Source organism: Chanodichthys erythropterus, chromosome 17 (assembly GCF_024489055.1).
Source record: "Chanodichthys erythropterus isolate Z2021 chromosome 17, ASM2448905v1, whole genome shotgun sequence".
NCBI classification, from domain to species: Eukaryota; Metazoa; Chordata; class Actinopteri; order Cypriniformes; family Xenocyprididae; genus Chanodichthys; species Chanodichthys erythropterus.
Window position 1 is genome coordinate 10,827,595 of NC_090237.1, and position 18,927 is coordinate 10,846,521.

Genomic DNA, 18,927 nt, shown 5'->3' on the forward strand with positions numbered 1-18,927 from the left:
ATCTGTGGCACTTGGGTAAAATATAAATGTCCATTGCAAAAAAAAAAAAAAACATTTCACATTTCTTCTGAATGATCTGCTCTCTGTCATCGTTCTTCAAGAAAGGATGCAATCTGAGCAGCCTTTATGTTGTAAAATTGTATACGATCGTATCTAACAAACAAATGAGCCTGTGTCCAAAGTATATTGTTTTCAAAATAGTGCAGCAGTTTTAGTTATAATATCCAAGCAGTGCTGTCAGAGTTGTATATCCTCCTGGTATTGTCATTGTAGTAAATCTCGCAATCAAAACTTTCAGCCAATGCCACGATCCAACAACGTGTGTTCTGTGTCTCTTCCCCATGCATGCACATCTACACAGACACACATCAGTCTCGAATATTATGCAGCAAGCCATATTTTATAATTGTATAAAATAATCGAGAAAAAAAAGCACAAATACGGCTGAGATGCCAAATTCAGCGGCAGCTGAGGTAAAGGCCGGAACACACCAAGCCGACGGTCGGCCGTCGGGCAGTTTTTCTTCGTCGGCCGACTAAGTTTCCTCGGTGTGTTCTGCACCGTCGGCTGAAGTTGGTCCTCGTCGGCTTTGTTTCGGCCGATTCGAAATGTTGAATCGGCGTTGGACCTCGTCGGGCCGTCGGGCCATATGATCATTCTGATTGGCTGTTCAGCTAGCGAACCAGTGCATGAGAAAAGAAAAACGGAAGTGACGAAGCAAGTAAACGACGAAGTCAAGAGGGAACACACATTGTTTACCTTAGGTACGTGAAAGACATGGCTATCTGGAACGAGGCAAGTGAAGACGAATTGATCAACATGATCCAGGAAAGGCCGGGTTTGTATGACATTACGGAAAAATGTTATGTCAACCGTGTGCTGAAAGCTGAACTGTGGCGTGAGATCGAAAATAAACTCGTCATATCAGGTAAGATTTCCTTTTTGGCAATTGAGAAAGCTTGTTTGTAATTGTTCAATAGTCCATAGTAAAACTAATATAACCATTTTAGTGTTTTGTGTGTACCAAACTAAGTTTGTTTATGGAAACAGACAGTAATTAATATGTGCTGTGCTAGCATCTCATATTTCATAATAATATTAAAGTTAATCAAATTGTTAATAATATAATTAACAATACAGCAAAAAGTAACATTTGTTGGCATAACAAATACTCATTAAAGTGACAAAATAAGCAGCCATAACACTTAATGCTTACAAAATTTTACTTTGTCCCTCAGAAAAAGAGCTCAAGAAGCGGTGGGATTCATTGCGAACCCAATACATGCGTTATAAGAAACAAGGACCCTCAGGAAGTTCTGGAGCTCAGAAGACTGGCAGGCAGCAATGGATCCTGAACCGCCTGCAGTTTCTAGAGCCTCACACAAAAAGGAAGGAGAGCACTTCAAATCTAATGATCATGGTAAATAAACAAATATATTTATATTTATTTATTTATTTATTGTTTAATTTCAGAATAAAATAAACATTTTGCTTTTTGTAAGATGGCAAGTGCTTCTTTAAAAGAGTCTATTCACAAGTAACTCCGCATATTAAGTCAAGCCATTACATTAACTTGTCACATTTGTATCTTATGTTTTTTAAGGAACCTGCGGCTGATAGTGATTCCTGTTCACCCTCAGATGGTACCAACAGTGACACCTGGACTGGCACCCATGAAGACCCCAGCTTCAGTGATGCTGACCTACGGTCAAGTTCACACCATTGTTATAAAACATAAACCAAGGTCAAGGGGGGAAAGAAACAAGTTTGCTACATGCTTATATTTTGCCCCACTGAAAGGGCACTGCACCGGTGTCCGAATTAAAGTACTGGCACAGTTTATCCCTGAGCTGTTTGGCGTGTGTTGTACTGTTGGTTGTGCGTGGCAGAGAGGCCTGCTGTAGGCCAGGGTCTTCTCTCCATCTTCCAGGGACAGTGTCATGATCTTGTTCTTCCTGGTCGATTCCTGCCATGTACACTTCACAGCACTCTTTGCGCAGAAAGTTGTGCAGAGCACAGCAAGACAAAACAATGTCCTCCACTTTGGCAGTGCTTTGAATATTAATGGTGGTTAGTAGGACGCGAAAACGATTTGCCAGGATGCCAAATGCATTTTCAACCACCCTTCGAGCTCGCGAAAGTCTGTAATTGAATATGCGTTGCTCTACAGACAGCTTGCGGTTCGGGTATGGCTTCATGAGGTATTCCTTTAAGGGGAATGCCTCATCAGCCACAATGCAGTAAGGGGCCAGCTGGTCTGATTCAGGAAGTGGTGCAGGTGCAGGAATGTTGGATGTTCTTTTCTCCAAGGCATCCTGCAATGAGCATCCCCCAAACACTCCACCATCTGAAATGCGCCCGTTGCAGCCCACATCAACATACAGAAATCTGTAGTTGCTGTCTACCAGTGCCATAAGCACTATTGAGAATGTATGCTTGTAGTTGAAGAATTTAGATCCAGATCCTGGAGGGGGACGAATGTTAATGTGCTTTCCATCCAGAGCACCCAGGCAATTTGGGAAATGCCACTGATTCTGGAATCCAACGGCTACTTGCTGCCACTCTTCCACTGTGTCTGGGCACTAAAAAACAATATAATTAAAAGAAATTAGTTTAACTCGTCAGACCATTAATAACTCAGTGATTTTGACATTCTTGAATTAACCCTGCAAAGCCCACTTCTGCAGAATTACAACATCACTTTCAAAAATTTAAAAAAAAATGCCTGCAAATGTTTTTTTCTCTCAAGATCACATTTACATAGTTAATGGGTTCTATTGTTCGTCCTCACAATGCTATTGGGTTGAAGAAGTGTTTATAGGTCAGCATTAGGCTCTTTATGTTTTGGATTTTGGGGGGAGATGCCTGTTGCATTGTTCAGGGACAGGTATGAATGGTCTTGAATATGAACCTGTAAGTGCTCTGGGGGGATGAATGTGTTCTTTTAGTATGATAAGTAGAGAGCATAATAGGCCAGCCAGACTGTATTGTTTGAATGTAGTAGTGGAATTTTATTTGCATTGAAATTATAATTTGATGGATAATACTTAGATCTCTGCCCTCGACACATGGTCTACCATCCTGTCTATTCTTTCAGTTTATCTACTACAATATAAGACCCTAAAATTACCCTTATTAAAATGTAAAAAAACTGAAAAATCTTTAATTTCTACATCAGAGGCCTCCTAAAACAATATCTGAGAGATCAAAAAAATTGCTCATTTTTGGGCTAAAACAAAAAACATTAAACAGATACATGTATACCTTTAGGTATTTCTCTTTTAAGACTTGGTAGATTGCTGCACAGGTTTCAGGAACAAATTGCTGAATTGTGGACATTCCCACCCGGAATTGGTAAGAAAGGCTCTTGAAGCTTTCTCCTGCAAAGATTACAAACACATAACTCCACTATTAATTTTCCACACCTTTTACAGAGTCAAATCTAACACTTTTAATGCATTTGTACTACACTACATTAAAGCAAATATTTTTTTTATCAGTTATTAAAGACATTGTGCTACAAACAACCATAATAATGTTTTATACATTGTGTCTTTTTAAAGTAGGCTACAACTGGATACAAAATAATAAAATTCTTTTCACTTTTATAATGCTTCATAATACACCAAAATAAACACAACTGAAAAGGTGTTTTAATGAAATGTTCAAACAACGAATAACCTTACCTGTTGCCAAGAACCGTAGTGTAATCATCAGACGTTCCCCCACGGAGATACAATCCCGGTAGTTCGTGTTTGTTCTCTGTATGATTGGACTAATAAGTTCTTTTAACATGTGAAATTGAGTGGGAAAAAGCCGAGCGAAATTTTTAAAACCACAAGTTTCCTGTAACTCGAGCTCTCGACACAGGTTCGGGAAAGCACCTTGGGCCTGTCTCTGGAGTATCCATGGTTTCACCCATTTAGTGCGCTTTCTCCGTATTTTTCTCATCCGCTTCTTCTTTTCCTCTTCCACAAGCAAAAGACCAAGGGCTGACAAAGCCAGTGCCATTTGCAACGTGTCGGACATTTTTGAAATAACACGAATCCGTATGTGATGAGCGAGAACTGGTTTTTCATGCACCTTTGTTTATGTTTTGTATCCCTGTAGCTCTTCCGGTCTCCCTAGCAACGAACCATAGCAACGAACACAAACTACTGCCACCTGCTGGCATGGAAAGGCATTTCATCTCACGCAGGCGCAGAACGGACGTGCTATTTGGCCGTCGGCTGTCGAACGTCGGCTTGGTGTGTCAGGGCAACTTTGGACCCAGACGCTGCCGACGCCAGCCGACGCCAGCCGACCCCGCAGTCTGCTTTCGTCGCCACTAGTTCGTCGCCGTCGGCTTGGTGTGTTCCGGCCTTTACGTCGCCGTCAGACCGTGTCAAATTTTGAATGGGATTGATAGGGAGGACAGACGATAGACCCGCGGCGACGTCACGGCGACGTCATTGTAGATCTAATCGTAGGCGGCGACGTGACGGCGGCGTACGTGAGAAATTTACATTAAAAAATGACGTGTGATTGGTACGTCTGAAATATGTACGTCGCATCATATGACGCCTGATCATCATACGTCGCATTATATGACGCCTGATCATTATACGTCGCATCATATGACGCCTTTAAACGCATTTAAAAATTTCCATTAGTAGTTGTAGGCTATATGTTATAGACTATTGTTTTTACAATAATTAGTTAACTAGTGGCAACAGTGCATATGAATTCTAAATTTATTTAATGTATTATGAGTGTGTGTGTGTGTGTGTGTGTCTTTGTGTGTATTGGCTGTTACGTTAGTGTTGAAGTGAACAAATTAAGAATGTTTTGAAAATTTAAAGGCATTATTTTAACTTAGCCCTAAAAGCTTATGCTCAATTTGTCTATATCTTTTTTTGTTCTTTCGTGATCTTGCCTGAATTTTCTTTGTCATTTAACATTTTCTTCAAAATGAGATGGAGAACAAGTTATTCCTAGAAAACATTCTTGGTTTCATGGATATAGTTTGTCTATTTGGGAAAATAAGAAGTTACAAAAAGTATAAACAGTAAAAAGATGATGGTAGAAAGGATTCTTCTTCTTATTATATTATTATTATTATTATTATTATTACATTTGTTACAACGAAGGAATACTAACATGGTAACTTCTGACCAAAAAGAGGAGCAGTTATAATAGATGTATGAATTTCTGATGCTCAGGAGAACAGCTAATTCTAAACCAGGGGTTGTCAGCTCTTTAAGGTCCACTTTACTGCAGAGTTTAGCTCCAACCCTATTCAGTTGAGAACTCCTGGTTTAGAATTTGCTGTTCTCACCCTGAACTATTATAATTTTATTTTTGGTATTATAACCACTGCTCTAAATCATCAGCAATTTCATCTGCAACCTGAAGGCTTGGATATTAACCTTGTCCACTAGATGGAGCTATAAGATAAGGTATCATTTTAGACTTATATTATTAATTTGTTTTCTATCCCTTTGAATTGAAATAAATGCATTTATGTATGTAGATAATTTGTGTAACTTGTGTATTGACAGTATATTTCATTTACATGTAAGTTTGTGAAATGTGAAACAGTAATAGCCTATTTGATGGTGGAAAAATATATATTTTAATATGATTAATTTTAAATCATATAAATGATGAGATGTGTTAACTTACCTGCATTTTTCCATATTTTTGTATTTTTTCATTATTTATAATTATTTATTATTAATTTAGTAAAGTTTTATTTAACAGGCGGTGATTTCAATAAATATTAGTAGTAAGTAGGCTATTGCTTTAAAAATAACAAAATCAAGTCTATCACTTGGAGAAAATGCATTCCTCCCTTCACTCTAAAGAAAAATGGTTTTAAACGGTACCAAATTATGGTTCTTCAGCTTGTAGCAATAGCAGAAGCTGAAAGTTTGATGGTTGAGCTCCAGAAAACCATTAATGAGGTGGCTATGTCAGTTACAGCTTTGAAAAACAAAAAAGCAGGAATAAAGTAATGCATATAAAGGGGTTGTTCATGAGGGCGATGCGGTTCTAAATAGAACTGTTACTATTATCATATTTTTGAGGGAAAGTGTTCCGTAAGTCTATTTTTAATTTTTATTTTCCAGAGAAGAAAGAAAAAGAAATACGTGTTTGGGACAACATAAACATCTATATCCCTTTAACCCTGCATGTTCAGTTCAACAGTTGAGTTTGTGGCAGAACCATTTGCGTTCTTGCATTATTTTATTAACCACTACATAGCTATTTTAGTTATGAAAAAATATTATATAAACGTTAAGCCAAAACGAATTCATTTAAAGCTAAACTGAAACAGAAACCTGCGTTATAACCTACCTCTCTAATTTGGCACAAATCCAAACTATATTTATTATTTAAACGCTTTTACACAGACTATAGCAGTATAACCTTTTATATGTTTGGTTGAATGTATGTTATTTTGACAGTTAACAACTGCGATGTCAAGTTACTAAAACTGATATGTTTTGTGTCCGCGTGATGAGGCGCCGACGCGTTCACTTGAATTTTCTTATAAAAGCGGAAACATCTTAAAATAATCAGACATTTATGGTGTAATAACTTGAGAGAGACACACATGCAACACCATTCGAATCTGTGAAGGTTTTAATAGGCGTATTAGTTTACACTCAAAAATTAAAAAGAAAAAAAAAATAAACAAAGAATTTCCTTCCGTCTCGGTTTCCTTTCTGTGAACTTCTCAAATGAACCGAAACTCATGTAGTCTAGTCTATTGTCGCATTCTTCCCCCTTTCATTTTTTTAATAGGCTATGTTAAGTTATGCGCATAGACATTGGCTATTTATTCCTTTTATATAGCCTAATTTAATCTTTTTTTCCGTTCACAGAAGTGCTGCAGATGCGTGATTAATGCATCCTCATGTTCTGTTGTTTATTTTGCTATTTGTTCAAGTAGGCTAAAACTAAACCCCTGGGACTTTTTAATCACAGACACTTATCAATTCTAATTTCGTTTAATTAATTTAATTTAATCTTGTCGGTTAATGAAAAGATGATCGCGTCAATTGAAAGTCAGGGGGAAATAAACAGAAACGATATTGACAAGGCAACAATAATTTTCGTTCAGTTTAAGTTTTTCAACTAATATTTATATTTTCTTATATTTCATGTTTATTTCGATTAGCATAAATGTTTTAATAGTTTTTGTTATTAATTAACTATAATGACCCTGCAAAACCGAACTAAACAGTAAATTTTCCCGCTGTATAAGCCACGAATATTTACAAAGATTCACGAATTATTTAATTCCGTCTGGGACACAATCTCAGGCCGGGAGTCTCACGCTCATCGAGGCCAATAAACCTAAAGCTATTGCTGAAAACAAAATTTACATTACTTTTAAGAATAATGTTGGAAAAGTGATAATAATGTGCCTCTTTTGCCCACTTTCATTTATCAGTCCCCCTTTGCAATAGTAATAATTACAAAACATATATAGCCTAAATATGTAAAAAATAAATTATAAATTATGTAAAAATATAAATAAATAAATTATTTAGCAGATGATTAACAAAACAATCATTACTGACAGCCCTAGTTAAAACATTTAAAAATTAACCTGCATTGTTATGAAATTTGTGATTAGAATATTTTCCTATATTTTCTATAGGCCTATTTGATTTCTTGAAAATAATAGGCTATTAAAATGACTTAATCTTCTGAAAACAATATTGCATATAGTCAGATATTGTGAGCTGATCTATTCACACATTGTATAGTCAGCTGTATTAATTAAAAATCTTACCACTAGGCTATCAAAAGTAAAAGCTCAGAATGACATCCCAGAATATTATGTTGCATAGATTATAATTATAAATTTTACGTGCTTGAATTTGAAGTTGGTAGGCTTAATAATCGTGAACATAACATAAAATTGCGAGTTTGGTGGTGTATAATTTGGTACAGTCATTAATCTCAAAGAGAAAGTTAATGATTATTTTTTAATTATTAGGTTTTTTAACAGTAGGCTACAGAGAACTGTGCATGCAATACACCATTTGTATATCCAGTGTCATCAGAACAGGAAAGTAAAAGAAAAAAGTTATTGATAAAGAAAATACGAAAACATAGGAAAAACATGAGGGTAAGATATTAATTTATTGTGGTGGCGACGTGCTCCTTCTCCGGCGTTGGTCTCACGCGTCTGTGATGCGAAGTGCTCCTTCTCACACGTAAAAAGTACACGACTGTTTCCTTTGGTTGGTAATCAATGGCACGAATCCGCCCCCATAATTTTGGCTTCAGTTTAATACAATGGAAGGAAGTGGCGTCGCGTCGTCCATCTTTTTTTACAGTCTATGGGACAACCCTTTTAGACCATGCACTGGGCGTGCCGGCCATTTTTCCCGTTGTTAAACTATGAAAATGGATTCGGACACACCCTAAGTGCACTTGCACCATGCGCTTTAGATCATGTGCTTAGATCGTTAAAATAGGTGTTAATCCATCAAGATCTAATGAAAAGCAAACCTTTGTCCTGGAATGTGCTGTTCACCACAGTTATGATAAATCATGAAAATATTTTTTTACAGTGGAGTGACAGACAGCACTCATTTAAACATCTTATGAGAGTGAATGACAGAGATAGAGGAACATCATGTGGAGTTATTTCGTTCTACTAAATAATGACCCAGCATCTGATTGTGACAAACATTTATTAATTTAAAGGGATTTGTGTTTTTTGATGTCACTTTGAATTATAGCAGTGGCAAATTGCTATATTCGTGTCCTGTTATTTATTTATTAAAAAGGAAATCAGCTTTACCATTGCAGGAGAAAAAATTACATTTTAAAATATATTCAAATAGAAAACAGTTATTTTAAATTATAATAATATTTCACAATATTACTGTTTTGTTTTTTACTGTGTTTTTGAGCCTTATTTTGAGGTCCGTGTGAGAGTTGCAGCACTGTAGGTGCTTTCCTGTGCAATAAGTCAAGGAAAGTGAATGAAATAGCTTGCTGTTGATTGCTGTCTCCAACATTTTGCCCCATGACACTGTAATAATGTGTCAATTTAATATGTACTTTTAGTGATATGACTCAGTCCAGTTATATTGATATAATTTAGTACATTCCAGTAAATGACATTCCATCTGTAATCAAGCCCTTAAAGTTAATTTTTTACTATATACGTCTCAAAACTGGGTTTCGTGAGTTGCTGTTCATCAGAACTCTACAGCTATGGACTCAAGAACAGTGTTGGTCTTATTATGGGTATTGCTGTCGTCCTCCACTGGAATCAAACTAGATGGAAATGGTTATGTTGACATTACCATTGCAATCAGTTCAAATGTAAAAGAGGATAACACGCTCATTGATAAAATCAAGGTAAATATGCTTTTCTTTATTTTATTTTTTTTCTCTATTTAACAAACTTTGTGCATTAATGGTTTTAGTGGCTTTTGTTAAAAATGTTATAGAAGATTTTGTGTTCTAATATTTTTTTAATCTTAGAAATACAGTATATAATTTTTGACCGTATCTGTGAATTAACAAATTAATAATTAATTTTGTATAAATGCACTGAGTTTTCTCTTTTTATCTTTTCATTTCTGTCTGACAGGACATGTTCACTGAAGGGTCGATTTATCTTCATCAAGCATTGGAAAAAAAGGTCTATTTCAAAGAAGCAACGATACTCGTTCCACCCCACTGGAATAGTACGGAATTTGACAAAGCAAGCACAGAGTCCTATGAAAAGGTACAGAGCATTATATCTTTTAAAATATTAATTTCCAGTCATTTCATTCACATATGATGTTGCTGACCCAATCTATGTCAAACACAGGCTAAAATAAGAATCGATAATGCTGATTCAATTGAGCCATACGCTCACCAGTATGGTGAATGTGGAAATGAGGCTCAGTTCATTCATTTCACCCCAAACTATCTCCTAAACGACTCTGTCATTCAGCTTTACGGACCAAGAGGTGAATGTCATCTGTTATCCTTCAACATTTATCCAGGTTAATGCAGTAATCTGTTTGTTTAATTACCAAAAATGTTTGTTTGCAGGAAAGGGTTTGGTTCATGAATGGGCTCATCTGAGATGGGGCGTGTATGATGAATACAGTGACACAAAACCTTTCTACCACTCTAATGGCCGCATTGCAGCTACAAGGTCATAAACTGTGAATAAAAAGAAAGAATATTATTAAAGTGTCCTTGGAAATTACAATCACTATTGATTTCTTGCTTTTTTAGGTGTAGCAATTTCATTGATGGACTGCTTTATCATCCTTCTGCTGATGGATCTCTTCAACTGTGCAACATTGATCAACAAACTTTACTACCTACTAAGGGGTGCACGTATTTTCCAAACAAAAATCAATACACAGAGAGCTCCATAATGTTCATGCCAAGCCTGAATTCTGTAAGTACAGATTTTGCATGTTTCCAGTGGTGTGTTTAGGTTATTGGGGGCCCTAAGCAAATCTCCAGGAGGGGGCCCCGTGATAGTTTATCAGGTTTATCAGCTGCAGCTGGCAATTTTCAATGCACATTTAAGCGTGCAGGTTGCAACTATTATTAACAATAATGAAAAGCATAATTTTTGCATAATTTCCTGCCAGTCTGTCATCATAGTTATGCATCTTGATACACAAGCTTGCAATTCGATTCAGTATCAGTTATTTTAGATATACTGTATATACTGAAGAATATACTAGATATACTGGAGAAATCGCAGGGGCCCCCCAAGCCCGCAGGGACCCACACAATGGACTATATACACAGGTTACTTCCTGGTTGTCGTTAAGCCAGCTCGAGCACTTCCGGTGAACTGTTAGCTGTTCATTCTGTAGTCGTTGTACATCGACACAAAACCATCTATGGTTGACTTTTTAATGTTGTATTTATATTTTAATGCAGTAATCACATTTACCTAATTTGCCAATAAACCAGTTTTATTAATTGCAATAAAGACAAAGCTATTGTGTTTAAAAACACTGTGTCTGTAATTAGACACGCACATACATTTTTTTCCCCAGCACTTCAAATGTTATTTTTAATGTGATGACCACAAACATTATTTGTTCATCCTTCTGAGATTGTCCCCATTGTAAAACCGAACGTTTAAAAATGTAGAAAATTTAACATTTGATAGAAAACACTTATTTAAAAATAAAAAAGACAGTAATTAGTAATTTAACCACCAGGTGGCGGCAAAGTAGCATTTATTTGCGCACATATCAGCCATTTCCTCTAAAAGTTTTTCACTTCGTTTTTGACTAAATATTAAACATTATAAAATAACTAGGTTTAAAATACATTTTGTCAATGTGAAGTATGAATACTCACAAAATCTTATGAAAAACAATAACTTTTATTGTGAATTACACAGAAAGCGAGCACCGTACTCTCCCAGCTGTCAGTCAGTGCAGTGCAAGATCAATGATTTCAGCACACTTGTGAAAACACACATTTTATTCAATTAATCTAACTAAAGTGCACAATAAATATTTAATTTTTGAAGCTTTTTTTCCACATAAAAGTGTGGAAACTAATGGTCGAATTGAATTTAGCCGAGGAGGAACATTGAGGTACGTCTTTATTATTATTTTTTTTTATGCCGTCTTACGTTTGAATAACTAAATTAATGTTATGCCACACTATTTAAGTGACTATATTCTGATTATACACTAAATATTACACTACTGATGCTCAACACACCAGCAAATGACATCTCACCGGAAGTTTTCGCGCTGGCTTATATTAATGCGGAAGTTCTAAAGAACGCTCCGTGCATATAGTCCATTGCGTGCTTTGCGTGGTGGGTAAACACGCTACTGCATGTTTCCACACATTCCAGCAAATTACTTCAGTAACTAATTAAACTTGCAGCATACAGTACATGTTTTTTTTTCCCTTTCTTCTTCTGTTTGCCAAATCATTTGGACGTTACATCCCACAATTATTATCTACATCAATTTCACTTTGCAACATCTGCTTGACAAGTTACATTTGAAAAATATAAAGTTTGAATTATAAGAAGCTAATATTAATTTTTACTTTGTCAGAAATTACTTGATATATAAAGTTGAAATTCAGTGATATGAGGACTCAAAGATAATCAAGTTCTTTTTTTTTTTTACTCCCTGGTTAATTAAAACAAGACATCTTAAACTGATATGCTGTGTTTGGGGACATACTTTTGTTTAGTGACAAATTTTGTTTTTTAGGTGATCACATTTTGTCGAGCACATGAACACAATTATGAAGCCCCAAACCTGCAAAATGAAAGATGTGGCAACAAGCCGACGTGGAACGTAATATTTGAGGATTCTGTGGATAAAGACACACTTCCTTCTCTAAAACCAATGCAGTCCTCTCCACCAGCACCAACTTTCAAAGTTGTGCAAAGAAAGCAACGGGTTGTTTGTCTCATCCTTGATGTCTCAGGAAGCATGACAACTGTATGCAAACATTTAAAAAAAACTTAATTTGAAACAAGATTACCTGCATAATATCAATGCTCTTAAATGAGTTCCATTTTTTTAGGGCTCCAGAATCCTTCGACAGCAGCAGGCTGCCACACATTTACTGCGGAACATCATTGAGGATCAAGCCAGTGTTGGAATTGTAAGATTCAGTACTGATGCTTTTACTCTGAGCCCCTTGACTACTATTGACAGTGAATCCACACGAGAGAAACTCATCAAATTGTTGCCAAATACAGCAAATGGATCAACAAACATGTGTAAAGGCCTTAATCTAGGCTTACAGGTGATATTTTAATTGTTAATTTTATGTTTGTAATATGTGAAGTGTATATATAGTTTAATCTAGGCAAATGATCTCTTTTTTCTAACCACCAGGTACTTAGAACAGACAATGGGAATGTATTAGGAGATGAAATTATTTTTCTGACAGATGGTGAGGCGACAGACGATATTGGCAATTGTAGTCGTGATGCAATAAAGACTGGCGCCATTATACACACAATAGCTTTAGGTCCCAATGCAGCTAATGCACTGAGGAATATGGCGACACAAACTGGTAAGTAAAAATAAATAATAAGTATCTATATCTGAGTAAATCATATATTACATTAGTGCCAGATTAGTATGTAATGCACAATTGTTTCATGGTGAAAATAGGGGGGATTTACTTCTCACCAAATGATCAGATCACCTCCAACCAGTTAATGGATGCATTTGCTTCACTTACATTATCAAATGGAGATTACACAAAAGACCCAGTTCAGGTTTGGCAAGTGATCACTCATTGTATACAATTATTACTTTGAGAGTGTCATCGATATTGAGTATTTTAATCTTTATTTTGTTATCCTTCTTTAGCTAGAAAGTGTTGGAGTAAATGCATCAGACTGGTTCAATGGGACAGTATCAGTGGATCAGACTGTTGGTAACAAAACCAGCTTTGTAATAATCTATCAACAAAGTGTTCCTATCATTTCAATCCAGTCACCAAGTGGCTCAATCTACAATCAGACAGAAATGAATCATGATATATTGCTGAAAACAGTCACCTTGAATGTTCCAGGAACTGCAGAGGTATGACAACTTTTATGAACCAGTTATTCATTTTATAGTTCAGTCCATAAACATCTAAACTAAATATACTATTAAAATAAAAAAGGCATCTGGGTTAAGTGTTTTAGATAAGAGTTTTTATGAAAATTTGTTCAACAGTATCTTCAGACTAAGACTTATCTTACACAGCAAAATCCACAGAGTTAAATCAACTCTGCTCAGAGTACATTTGATCCCTTTCTAAATAGTGTTAAAATAACACTGAAGCAGAGTTAAAGTTAATTAGATAATTAAGCAATTAATTAAGTGATGATTGAAAATTAATGATGAACGCCTGCTGTCAACAAGCAGAATCACTGAAGAAAAGAGAAACAAAAGAATTACAACTGACGTCAGTCACAGCCTTAGATGAAATCAACTGAAGATAAAAATCATTAAAATCTCTGAAGATCTGATTAAATAACTCCACAAACAGCATTACTAGTTCACTTATTACTAAGCACATTGACTTTATTTTTTCAATTTCAAACATCTGCAGAATTGAGAATTAGCAGAGGTAAATAGACCAGGTTTATTGGTCAAGAAAAGAAAAGATAAGAAAAAAGACACCACCATCATGGATATCCGCATTTGCTGGGCTCTTGACCCTTGACTTTCTATGTTAGATTTTTCTCTGCAATAATGCATATGTTGTTGTAAAGCAGTGAAATCAGTGTTTTCATATGCTGATATAGTTATTGTAAGATGGCCTAATTGCAGTCAAAGCAACTGATCATATGTTTTGTCATTTGTACTTTTTGGTTTTGCTTTACCAACCCTGTGAAACTACAGCATGAGAAGAAAGTGCTGCACCAAACAGATATATTGAGTAATTTTAAAACCATTTAGTGCATAAAAAAGTTGAACTACTGCGTCACACACAGACATCAAGAATCAGCATATGAATCTAAACAATGGTGATAAAAAAAAATGCTTCACGCTGCAATGCATGCTGGGTATCACCATAAGACAAAACTTCCATCATGCACTGCAGTATAAATAATTATTGTCACCACTGTTGAGGATTGTATGCTATATTTTTATGTATAAGCCTGAGCAGTAATAGTTGTTCATTTTTAGCACTGAAGCATTACAGTGGCATTTGTTTAATGGATTTTTTTTTGTTTGTTGTTATTTTGTAATAGCTGAATGCCAGTCAAGAAACCAAAGAGAAAGAGAAATTCAAGTTGATCTGCTCCTTTAGTCGTTTGATTCACCAATGCACAAGTGTTTGCTGTGAAACACTTGCAATTTCTGAAACACAAATTATTTTAAAAACATAAAAGGGTCAAGAGCCCAACTAAAACAAACCCTGACCACCATGATGGTGGCATAATTTTGACCAATAAAACACCAACATCTAAACCTCTGTTAATTCTCAATAAGAAATTCTTTAGACGTGTGACAGAAATAAAGTCAATCTGGTTAGTAATAGGTAAATCAGATCTTTTAATCAGATGTTGAGAGTTTTAATGTCTTTTACCTTCAGTTGATTTAAATTAAATGGTTTTGGCTGAAGTCAGTTGTAGTTCTTGTGTTTTCTTCAGTGATTCTGCTTGTTAACAGTAGGTGTTCATCATTACTGTTCAATCTTCTGCTTAATTATCTCATTAACTTTAACTCTGCTTCAGTGTTATTTTAGCACTATTCAGAGTGGGACTAAATGTACTCTGAGCAGAGTTGATTTAACTCTGGGGATTTTACTGTGTAGTGGTTATCACTGATGATTCAGCTATACTTACAGCAAACCTCTATTTTTCTGCTTGCATGTTTTTTGTAGCCTGGGGACTGGAAGTACAGTATCCAAACTAAAACACTTCAGGCTCTGACTATAACAGTAACGAGTCACGCGGCGAGTGCTGATGTTCCTCCTATCATAGTAAAAGCCCGCATGAACCAGCAGTTCAGTGACGGCACTAAACCCTTGATAGTGTTTGCTGAGGTCAGTCAGAATTACAGGCCTGTAATAAATGCTGAAGTGTGGGCTACGCTGGAGTCCCAATCTGGGTCCGCACAAAAATTACAACTCCTGGACAATGGAGCAGGTAAATTACCCATAATTCTTGTTCCAAGTGTGCACTTAACTTAAAATATAAATAAATAATGTAAATTTCCAAATGATATAACTCAGAGATACATCTTTTCAGGAGCTGATGCTTTCAAAGATGATAGATGACGTCTATTCCAGATATTTCACAAAGTTTGAAAAAGGGAGAATCAGCTTGAAAGTAAGAGTGAACAATCAAGCTGGACAAGCCAGATTTACGTTTCCAAAAAGGTCTGGTGCCCCATATATACCTGGATACGTGGTAAACGGTAAACCCTTTTCTTTTTTAAACTTGATCACAGCTGAATAGAAAAACATGCATTCAGACCAACAGCACAGTTGTGAGTGTGGTGATATTATTATTATACAGCAGTTCAATAAGTTAATATTGAGTAGCAGCAGCAATATTAATATGCTTTTAATTAGTCCAGTGTCTGGTTTGTATGCAGCTGTTCGCAGGTATAAAGTGTGCAAGACACAAAATTCACAATGCAGCTATCAAGATTATGATCAAATGAGATAAAACACATATCACTATAAAAAAAAATATTTTCATATTAAACATTGCAACAGACATTTATACATGGATGTATTATATATATCCATATTATATACATGTAGGCCATATTACACCAAATAACATATGGTAATTTATATTATAATTATTTTAGAAGCATTATTTTAGAAGACCATCGTACCTCAAACTGGTAGCACTTTGTTTTACAGTCCTGTTCCCCATGTACATACAATGTACTTATTACAGTAATTGCAATAGCTGGGTAATAACTAGGTACTAACCCTAAACCTATCTTTAACTCCTGTAGTTACCTTACCAGTATTGTCTTAAGTAAATACACTGTAAGTACACATAATGTGTGCATGTACTGTAAAATAAAGAGCAACCCAAACATCATATTTAGTCAAGTGAAGTGATCTTTAACAGGTATCCTGGTTGGTGAATAGAGAGACTGTGTAGGAACCCTGATAATTGGAATGCAGCTTGTGACTGACTGAATGAATGATTGTTTTGAATAAATTGCTTGAGATAATGATTCACTTACTCCCTCATAAAGACACGTGTATTTATGTAACATGCAGAAAGTCAATGAATTCATGCACAAACTGGAACTATATTTAGCTACACCACTGCTCGGAGAAAACCTTCAGACAGAATCAAGCAGATTCAGGTGGTTCCTCTAATTTCAGGTGTGGTGGAGCTGAACCCTCCAAAGCCTCAAGTTTCTGAAGAACCACTCGAGGTTGGAAGCTTTACCAGGACAGCCATCGGTGAGAGTTTTGAGGTGGCTTTTACAGGCACAGCCCCACCAAATTTCCCTCCTAACAAAATCACAGATCTGAGTGCTGAGATCCAGGAGGACTCTGTGTTTCTCAGCTGGACGGCTCCTGGTGAGGACCTCGACCAAGGGACAGGTAAAGCATACAGTTACTATACCAGAATTTAAAATACAAAGTTTTTCATCTTCACTGACAACATAGAAGTAGTTTTAGATCATGAAATTATGTAAATTTAATTGTCTTGCATGGCATGTTTCTTTTCCTTTAAGCTACATCCTATGAGATCAGGTGGAGCTATGACCTTCAAATGCTTCGTGAAAACTTCAGCAATGCTCATGTAGTCAACACAGCTGCCGTCTCACCGCAGGAGGCTGGATCAGTTGAACAACATTCATTCAATCTCAGTTTCACAATCCAAAATGGCACCACACTCTTCTTTGCAGTTCAGTCTGAGGACAAACAAAATGCAAAATCTGAAACCTCTAACATCGCTCAAGCTTCAAAGATCCTCCCTGATCCAAACCTCCACGGAATATCAAACCCAGGCTTGAATTTGACAGTTCTTGTCATTTCTTTGTGTGTAGTAACTATGGTCATATGCTTTGTTGTTGCTGTAATCACATGGTCAGTGAGACGCAGAAAACACCTTGGTTAAAGAAACAACTGGAATTAACAATCTGATGCAAACAAATAAATCAATTTTTTTGTCTAATTTGAACATAACTATGTATATCCAACAACTTTAGAACATTTCTTAAAACAGTCATCTCTATCAAACAGAATTTCTTACTTTCTGAATATTTTTTCAAGTACATGTATTGCTATCTCATGTAGAATTCTCATTTATAATAGATTCTCAATCGATGTCTCTTCCTCTGAAATGTGAGCGACTTTAAATGCAAAAGAATAAAAATATTTCTGTAAGTAAGACATGTTTTAAACTTTCATTGTGATTATTTAAAGCACATTTGCAATTAATCAGTTCTTTGAATTTTAAATGTGGACCTATTATGTTATTTTTATAAGTCTTGAATTTGTTTTTTGGGCTGGACTAGACTAAGTTGTCATCAGGGATGCACCAATACCATTTTTTAAGGACCAAGTACGAGTACAGATACTTTTTTTCTAGTACTCGCCGATACCGATGCCTATACACAGGGTTGGGCAAAAATACATCAAAATGTATTTTAAAATAAAATACCAAATACCTTCATTTTAAGTGTATCAAAATAAACTACAAAATACAGAAGCCACACCATGTATCAAAATAAACTACTGTATTTTTGTATTTTAAAAATACTAAAAAATACTTTTACAAGGGAGCATGAAATTTCTTCGCAAACCTTCCATCAATTGGCCTTTCATGCTCCCTTGTAAAAGTATTTTTAATCAAACAGTCAGTGTAATGGTGAAGGTATAGATCAAATATATTTGATCTATACCTTCACCATTACACTGACTGTTTGATTAAGTAAACAATGTTTGAAAGCAACAACTTTTTTCTGCCCGAGTCTTGCAATAAATCTGACATATGCAACCAATTAAAGCCACAATATGTAGGATTTTTGGATTAAAATATACAAAAACCACTAAAACAGTGTTATATATTTTGTTGACTTGTGTACTTACATTATTCCAAATGTTTCCAAGAATGTTTAAATCCAGAGAAATATGCAATTTTAACCCGGACACAGGCCATGTCCGTGTGTCGCCTATCAATGACATCATACCCACGTTACCCTCGATTTCCGGTTTTATTTTGTAGAAACCATGGAAACACCAAAGACGGATTATATTCCTTGTATGTCTAATAAAACATATGTTTTATTAGACAGAGGAGGAACTGTATGGATTCTTTCATCGACTGAAAACTAATCATGTTATATAGCTTCTTGTTTAAATCTTGTTTTCTTGATTTACCACGAGTACCATGTTTTACCATGACTAATATCGATCTAGCTTACTACAGTGTGCAACAAGTGTCTCATAGCAGCTGCCAAGCGAACA

General features: G+C 35.7%; 1 pseudogene; it reads left to right on the plus strand.

The window, feature by feature from the left end:
* The first annotated feature begins 7,646 nt into the window (after nucleotides 1-7,646).
* LOC137005333 (calcium-activated chloride channel regulator 3A-1-like) lies at nucleotides 7,647-17,827 on the plus strand (annotated as a pseudogene).
* The last annotated feature ends 1,100 nt before the right edge of the window (nucleotides 17,828-18,927 follow it).